Here is a 9918-nt window from a genome sequence, read left to right on the forward strand (position 1 = left end):
AACATTTACAGTTTAAGGGCCCGCTGGGAGCCTCGCTTTACAGTGCCGGCTTCATTTCCTTCTTATTCTGAATGGAACAGGAGGACTGTTGTGAAGGTTTCTGGAGAGAGGTGCTCAGACAGCAAGCAAAATGCAATTTGTTTTGTCGAATCTGATATTTATGGATGACTGTCCACAATGTGTTCTACAAGTGACCCGGATTGGGTTTGTGAGTTTCGACAGTATATTTTGCTGTCATTGCCACAATAACAATTCAAATGCGCAGATACATTTTGTGCTCAACAACCTGGTCTGTCGGGAAAAAACGGTAAAAAGAGAGGGTACTGTAGCTGTTGTTCATTCTGTTTTTATGACACCATTTTCTAGCTGAGAAGTAAGAAAAAGTCTTGAAAATCACATCATTCTCCTGGTATCACTTCTCACTCTGGTTCCTCTTTGTGTGCTCTGATCTCCATGACAAGTTGACAGTTCTGTCCACCTCTAGAGAGAGGATTAAAAGAGTATGGATGGGGGAATACACAATCTGTGTCTATTCAACCAACTAAATTATTTGTATCCTTCTGGGAATGGGTGGAGTTTAAAACCGAGGTGGGTGTGATTTAGATCAGAATTAGGTGGGACCATACCAGATTTTTTTCCTTTTTTTCAGCATGAAACTGTTATGGGTTGAAGTACAGATGCCATATAGACTAAATCACAATGTTTTACTGACAAGTAATTCATCAGTCACATACATAAAATCAAACAGCACTGAGCAAACACTGCCTCATTTTGAGGCCGTACACATGCCGCATCTTTGACCACCTGGACAAGGCGAGGTCAGATGCCGCGTGCTGCTCTTGTGCCTACTCTGTTCCAACTTTCAAGGGCGTGGAGGTTGCTTAGTGACCATAACCAGCACCGTATCGTAGCTATCATTACTTAGCATAAATTCTGAGTGCAGAGCTGATATTCTTCCAGGCGTTGTTTTGTAAGTGTGTATTAGGCCAAAAATATTGTCCTTAATATATTGTAAAGCTCCAGCATCACATGCGGTGCATGTTGCTGCTTTCCAAAAGTTGAACTCTCAGGGTCCAGCTGTTGCACTCTGAAAAGGAACCTGTGTGCACTGCAAAGACATCGCCCTGGCGTTTGAGCACGCTTGCAACACATCTACATTAAAAACAATGAATTTTAGGGCGCAAAAAACGCAGTATGTGTATGACACTGTAGTAAGTTTTTTGCCACGTCAAAAAAGGCCCACTGAAAAAAGTCAACATCACTTTAAGAGTACACTATATTTACAGTACTTCAACTACTTTACCTTGACGCCAGATAGTCCTTTTCGACAGGTAACAGAAGTCGATTTATCAAAGCCACTAGACTCCATTGACCAAAACAGAGAGATTTGTCAGCAGAACTGGATTTCTGTGGCCCCAACAAGTCAGTTTGTAAAGTAAAGCAGAGCAGATATAGTGCACATTTAAGGCAAAAAAACACACTGCCAGCAAATGCAACTTGTCAAAAAAAAGCCCCTATAATTTTCAATGTGTAACCCAAGATGCACTGCCCCGCAGCACTTTATGCCACTGTCCGATTTCCAGCCTCACTGCCCCCTGAATTAAATGCATCCCCCCCCCACTCACTCTCTGCTTGTAAATACCAGCTCCCGTAGCAGTTACTTTTTTCTGCTCCTATGGCAGCTCGACTCGTTGACGAGGACTGGATGAGGAGAAACTCGTTGTTGAGGTTGAGAATTAACACAAGGTTAATGACAATCACAATCCTGTCCTTATAAAGACAATGGCCAAAAAGATATTGCCTTGCAAGTTGTAGTTCTGCTCTTCAGCTGAGAAATCAAACAATTTTGAGCTAATGCAAAGGTGGAGGTAGTACAGATCTTTCAGTAAAAGTAGTAATAACTTTGTGTGGTCAGCTGCAGTGGCAGTGGCAGCAGCAGCAGCAATGGTGACGGCGGTGGTGGCGGCAGCACTGGTGAGATTTCAGCTTTACACTAATTTGATTATTTTCAGTGGCTAGAATAAGTTTTGCTGCAGCCCTGTCCACATCAGTACATCACTAAGCTTCTGTGTCAATAGATTTGGTTTATCAAAGATGATAGCAAAGCAACACAGTACATAAAATAAGCACAACAGAAACATCATAAAAGTTGGACCAATTTGATTTAACTATATATCTTTAAACTGTCCAGTTACAGCTGAAGATGACAACAAAAATCAACAAGTTTGCCAACTACACGTGTCTCTGCAATTGAAATCAATTGACAATTGTCTATCTGAAGCTTCCAATCCTATACATCAGTTTTAAAATGCACCACTTTTTTTAGATGGTGCAATTGACATCAGCAGCCTAAGACATTCAGTTGTCACACAGAGTGACAATGCGAACTTTGGTAGTTCAAAGGTTCCGTTTTGTTTGTGGGTTTGTTTTTTTATTATGGGTCCTTGAAAAGTCATGTAAAAGTTTTGAAATTTTGTCCATGGAAATGTGTGGGAACCCTGAATCTCATATATCACTTAGGAGATACATTTTAAGTTTAATTATGTTGCCTTGGCTCGCCTTGTCTCTCAGGGCTTGCAGTCTAAATCACAAATGTCATTATCCTCTGTTTTGATATCTGAACAAACAATAAGAATATATAAATATGCCAAAACATCAAATCTAAGCCACCTGTCTGAACATATGAAGGGGTGTAAATTATTCCTGAGGGCTGAGCACGTCTGTAATGAATACAGTGTCAAGTGACAGGAAACACAGCAGGAAAAAAAAAAAAAAAGTTTTAGAATAAGAGTGGCATGCTTCAAATGGGTCTTCTATAGTCGCTTAGCAACAACAAGAGCCTTAACTATCACTTCCCACATACAACCTATTAGCACTACGGCTAAAAAGTGGCACCCTGTGGACACAGCTGTTCCAGGAGTGGCTGTTATAGGTCAAGGCCACCTTTAACACTGCAATTAATGAAAATATATTTAATAAATAGGATCTATAAATTGTATGAAAGTGAAAGGGTGATGGGGACAGGAAAGATGAGAAGGAGGGTAGATGGATGGATGGATGGATGGATGGATAGATAGATAGAGTTCATCATTTGCTGTGTGCTCTGTATTACCCTCTTCATAATCATGCTTTTCATTCAGGGCCACATTACCATGGCACACACCCTACAGGCTGTCTGATTTCTCAGAGGGCCTTTGCATATTGAATCAAATCAAGTGAAACAGAGCCAGCACAACTTAATGGGAAATGTTGCTCCTCCCGACAGGCAGAAAGGCGCTGTCATCATTTTAGCACATCAGAGAGTCTTCTGTATGACCACAAAAATTCAATCAATCACTCAATCTGAATTGACTAAACATGCAGACAAATGTTATTGCTGATTTGAATATAAAAGCAGATGAAATTGATTATAAAATGGTTTTCACAGCAGTCGTTTTATAAGAGAGGTGTTTGAGTTCTCTGCGTCCTTCTGATTCTTTGAGCTCTTAGATGTCGTTAGTGTGCTGCTGTGCAGTTAATATCAAAGGGAAGTGATTGTGAAGGCCTTGGTGGGACAAATACAAGATTTGTTCCACTTCCTCTAACTATTGTTATCTAACTGTGGGTCATTGAAATAACAAACCATATTATTTGCAATGCATCAGAGGAACACTCCACCCCTCAACATATCCTCATACAGTGGTTTGTATGATGTCTTACAAGTTAGCACCATGTAGTGGCATCCCCAGAGGGGTGTGCCAGGGGAGGCTATGGAGGTCAATACTACTGTCTTTAAGGTTGTGGCATGCTTGTTTCTTAACCTAGCAAAGGTAGTGGTATTTTGTGAAACTAGAGAACCAAAGGCATCCGTTGGTACCTGCCATGTTGGCATAGCTTATTGGGAACTGGGCTAAATAACTGTCTAAAGTTAGGCTACATTTTGACAAGGGAACTACTGGCATGTCCATTTTCAAAGGGGTCTCTTGAACTCTCAAGATATGTCTCATAGTTATCTGACTGAAAACAGGTTTTCCAGGTACCCATGAGTCTCCTCTAAACTTGAGAAGGCTTCTTTTCAAGTTAATGTTTGTCCCTTACAATCAGTGTACTCCTTCCAATTAAAGCTTTATATTTGTCTTTTTAAGAAACAGGACATCCAGTCTATTTGAAGTATAATGAATTGCCATGTTGGCATGGTGCTGCAGTGGTTAGCATTGTTGCCTCATAGCAAGAGGGTTCTTGGTTCAAACCCAGGGTGGTGGGTTCAAACCCCAAGGTGGGGCAGCCCTTCTGTTTGGGGTTTGCATGTTTTCCCTGTGTCAGCGTGGGTTGGGTGCTCCCGCTTCCTCCAACAGTCCAAAGACATGCAGGTTAGTTTAACTGGTGTCTCTGGCGACCTGTCCAGGGTGTACCCTGCCTCTCACCCAAGCTGGGGTCAGCTGGGATAGGCTCCAGCAGCCCACGACCCTGAACAGGATAAGTGGTTATGGACAATGAATGAATGACTGTATAGATATATAACACATTAAAAAATGATTGTTGTAGAACACCAAATGTTAACTGTAACAGTATCACGCAATGCGCATCAGATGACGAGTAATATCAACTGTATAATGAGAAACCAAACTATATTAGTATGTGATTGGCCTTTATACTTCAATAGCATCAGCGAATTTCTGAAATTCAGACATGTCTTTTGGGTTTGTTGCGCTACCCCAAGACACTCAACGGGCATCATGATATCTAACAAATTAGCACCCCTACCAATTAGGCTAGGTCAAAGAAAAGAATCATGGTTTGGCATCATCACTTTACGTACTAAATGATGACAACATGACGTATGTACACACCTACATTAAAATAACTCAGTGTTCACTATTGGTTCACATGGGACACAAACCCTGATCTCTTGGGTCAGAGTCCTGGGTTTGATGTTTCTTTGTTGCGCTTCATACTACATGACCTGACTTTCTCCTTTGCTCCTGTATGACGGATGACAGCCTCTTGGCTTCCCATTAGTGAATGCGAACAGCCTGACCCCTTGGATACTTTGAGGTGTCACAGTTTTTCTGTGTGTCCCCTCTTCTCCTCAACCAGTTACATCTCCCAGGCCTGTGATTTGCTTTAGAGCTGCCCCCTCAGATTGACAGCATGTATTCAGCTGTGGGTTATATGTTTAGGAGAAGAGTGTAAAATGCAACACAACTTGTCTTTTTTTCCTTCTCTGCATATTGAGGCTTTTGATGGTGGTAAAATTGTCACTCTGCCTCCTTTAATCTATTTTTCTCTTTGTGTCTGACTTGGTGCTCAGTGCAATATGCTAAGTCTTCAGTACAAAGAAGTGCTTGCTCTTTGTCATGAACATTGCCCATTGCTGTTTTTCAAGTGTCTTATGTTGAATTTTTCCTTCACATGACAACAAAAGACTTAAGACGATCAAAGTGAAGATAGGATTTTATTCATTCAGTCAGTGTGCAAGAGTTCTCGTGGCATGTAAAGACATTCAGCAAAGCCCAGTCATAAGCTCTGAATATAAAATGTGAGATATGAAAAAATAAGTTGCCTTTTATGGCCTTATTTCTCACTTGCTGCTTTGAAACACAATCAATACTAATGCTGTTTTTCCTGTCAGAAAGGCAGACGGCAACTGTGACAATAATTGTTGAGCTGGAATCAAATTAATCAGGCAATTAATCAAGTAAATGAATTATTTGTGGGTAGAATAATAAAATTAAATTCAACAGGGAAGAGGGCTGATAAGTCTGAGGTACACAGCACTGCAAAAATCAATATGAATAAGATATTTAATGTTGCTTTGAGTCTTAAAATCATAATTATCTCACCCAGCGATAACATCTTATCAGTATTTAAGGAGTTCAAATTTAACTCTAAATAAATGATTTTCTGAGCTTTATTCTGCTTAGGCACTCACAAACCTGCTTTACTCTTTATCATCCCACTCCCACTGGGTCATGCCCTTTGCTTGTGCTATACGCCACCAGTCCAGCTAATGGCTGAGCAAACAAGAGACAGAAAGTACGAGACTTCCATGCACAGGCTACACGACTGAATAGGTTCATAGTAATTGTACAATAGCTTTCATTCATGCTCTTTGTATTTGGCCTGTACATTCATTGGCAGATATTACATCACCAGTTGGCATAGTAACAGCACATGCATTTGCAAACTGCTATATGGTCACATTTTTAGTCCAATTACTTTGGATGCCATGACAGGCTAATAATATGTCGAGTTTCACTGTCTCTCATTTGGAGTGTCTTTCATGGACAGATTTTCTGGTCATGATGCAGAATGTATTTGTCACGCCAGGTGAACATCAGCGCTGAAGAACATGTACCACGCTGTTGAGGTGAACTGAAATATTGTCCTTTGCACAGACAAGTTTGCTTTAGTTTGCTGGCTTGCCTCCACCTTCTTTTCTCCTTCAGTTCCAATTGGTGACATCAAATATGTGTTGAGGGAAGCAAAAATCCATCCAATCCATACCATGTTCAGACCTGCAAATGTGGTTCCAGTGAAGTGAAGAAAGATTGGATTTCACCCGACCTCTTTCTCTTGTTTTAGCTACCCATGTTGTTTGTGTGGTAAGTGTCAGATGCCTGCCTGAGCATCGTGTTTCTAGGTTATCAATCTCTGTCTCTTTCTCAATTCAGATTCTTGACAGAAGGAATTAAAAGTTTTCTCTCTCACTCTCTTGGCTCTAGTTTATCATCCTCCTCTCCACTGCTCCCTGCTGTGTTCTTAAACATTGGCATCTGTGTCTCTGCAGCAGGGTCGGCGGATCAGCTCGGCCGCCGCGGTGGCGGTCACGGCAAAGCTGCGAGCTCCATGTCAATAAGACCTCAGCTCAGCTTCTAGGCCCCGGGCTGTCAGAGCGCAAGTCTCATCAGACTACAGTGAGACCAGAGAAAAACCTCAGCAGCTCATGCAAATGCACTCTGGCTCGGATTCCCTCTGCACTCGTGTGGTTTGTGTGCAAAAAACACACCGATTATAGTGATTGTGAATGCTCACTGCACCACGGTGGTCCCACAGAATTAAATTATTACATGCTGACAGAATGACAACAAACACTGGTCACTTGAATGATTTGAGGGGTGATTTTTAGGCAACAATCAGTGAGACAGAGGGTCTGTTTGCCTTCCAGAACTGTTTATGGTGCAGACACAGCTCACAAAAGGACAAATCAATGCAGAGCTCACCGACTCCTATTACCCTAACAGGAGAATAATGATGGGGATCATCTCCTGTGCCACACAAACCCAGTGAGGGTCGCGCCTGTAGGCCACATCAGCCACTCATTTTCTCATTTTTCACTCAGGATCTTGTAAACTCCACACTGCTACGAAAGCTAAATAATCCTACCTCCCCAGTCTTTTGGCCTGTGCTGATTCACAAACACACGTTCTTGTTGGAGTGTGTTTGCATGTTGCACATGTAGGATCATTTAATGAGTGTAGAGCAGCTTCTTGACAACAAAACTCAAACATTGTACTCTTTCTTGTCAGTCATGAATCAGAACCACACCACAAAGTCATGCACTGCTTGAAAAAGTTCTTCTTACTTTGTGGCGATAGAGCGAGTCTTCCCCTAGTCCACATGTCCTTGTATGTAGTATCCTTGGACCCTAGTGCGTGAATGTGGCATTCATTTTTGAAGTGGTTGTTTTTGTTTTTGGAATGGCTTCATTTCAGTGATAGGGGCAGCAGATCAGATGATGCTCAAGGTGTTCAACATATCTTACTATATAATGACGAAAACTCTGTGTGTCTGTGTGTGTCTGTTCCACGTTTTTCTCCTCACTGACTTGGTCAATCCATGTGAAATTTGGCACAGTGGTAGAGGGTCATGGGAGGATGCGAATGAAGCAATATTATGTCAATTGGCCAAAGGGGGGCGCTATGTCAACTGATTGACATAGCAAACTCTGAATGGGCATATCTCATGCCCCGTATGTCGTAGAGACATGAAACTTATGAAACTCCTCATGAGGAGAGGCATCTCTGTGCAAAGCTTCATGTCTCTACGACATTAAATGTTATGGGTTCTTTGCCTCAAGAACCCATAACTTCCGGTTATATAGATTTTCCGCCATTTTGAATTTTTTGAAAAACACTTAAAATCGATCTCTTCCTAGGAAGTTTGACCGATCTGCATGAAACTCGGTGAACATAATATGGGGACCAATATCTAAAGTTCCCTCTTGGCAAAAGTTGGAAAACTTACTAAAACTGAGCTTCTATAAGGCAATGAATATTGCGGAGGGCGTGGCTCATCACATAAAGGTGTATAACATCTCAAGGGTTTCACCGATCACCATGCAACTTTGTAGGCATATGACCACACATAATCTGAGGGGACCCCTCCATTATTGACCCCATCAAACAAAATGGGGGCGCTAGAGAGCTAATTTCTTATCTAGGCCTAACCTCCATATCGATTTTTACTAAACTTGGTAGATATGTAGAACAGGACGCCTCATGGTGACTGGGGAAATTTAACTCTAATTGGCAACTGGGTGGCGCTATAACAACAGAAAAATGCTTAAAAATGGCTAAAATGCGACCGATCCCTGGGGCTCCCCCTGTGGCCCAATGTTTTTACCTCAACTACTAATGTACAATTTTAGCCCACTAACTATCCCACTATTGGCAATGGTACTACTGTACTTTTAATAAAGCAATCATACTATCAAATTCACAAAAACTCTGTCTGAATACATTGCTCTTCTTAATGGGCTCAGTTGACTATTTAATCTGCAATTTCCTATGACCTGTATCCCAAACACACACCATGTGAAACTGTACGTGGGCAACTGTGCACTCAGTGGGTATGGACTACTCCTAATAAAATGATTAACAACTTGATTGATATCCTACAACCTACAGCTTGACTCAAGCTGGCTAAAGATGTCACCTGCAACTCAGATGGTCAAACCACCAGCAGGTGCTTTTAGAATGTAAGACATGTCACCTGTTTCTCACCTGGTCGGTTTGTGGTGAAGTCTGCTGGTCAAGCCACAATGACAGCAGATGCCATGTTCACTTGCTGCAGCAGGTGCTCTGTCCCCGCCAAGACCTCTGTTTCCGTCCTCACAAGGTGCCAGTGTCGGACAGTGGGTGTAGGAGCGCAACATAAAAGTGTGTAAAGCTGTTACCTCCCCGGTCCCCAAACCAGACAGGCTCACAGCAGGAATTTCAGTTCAAAGTGAAGTTATTTATTACTGTGAGAAATTAATTTAGTTTAACAATAATGTGAAGCAAAAGTGACTCAGGGTGGACCAAGGCCAAAACATCAAACAAAACAACTATCTAAATCCCAAACATACTATCCATACCTATGTGGAGAAAAGAAAATAATTTTTTTTTTCTAAATCTGGTTTCCTAGGATGCAGCAGAAATATGAGAAAAAATATACAAAACAAAATGGCAGCCCGCCCCTACAGCTTCAAAGTTAAGTTAAAAATAATGAAGGTCAACTAGTGGAACAAACAGGCTATTAAATATCCACAGTGTTTCTACAAACACAAATATTAAAATCTTACTAAGATGGACCACAGGAGGCATAAACAGTCACTACTGAAAAACCAAATCTTCAGGTTTAACAACACTGGACATTTCGGAGGCCAGGGATGGGAGTGCTGCTGCTGTCAGTCAACTGTCAATCAACCTGTTGGGAAGCCAGGATTTTTAACAGCAGTCGGTTGTTGGGGAGCCAATCAGCGGTTGATACTCTCAGACAATCAGCCAATCAGCGCCTCACATCTGTAGTTAAAAGACAAAGATCCTCACACACACAAGGAGCACTCACTCTCACACTTCAACATGTGAAGGACGCAGAATTGAAACATATCAAAGTACAGCTATAGCCGAAACAGTGGGTCACTGCCGCTGCTTGCTATATGTGCTTATGCCCCCT

Source organism: Epinephelus lanceolatus, chromosome 20, assembly GCF_041903045.1.
Source record: "Epinephelus lanceolatus isolate andai-2023 chromosome 20, ASM4190304v1, whole genome shotgun sequence".
NCBI lineage: Eukaryota > Metazoa > Chordata > Actinopteri > Perciformes > Serranidae > Epinephelus > Epinephelus lanceolatus.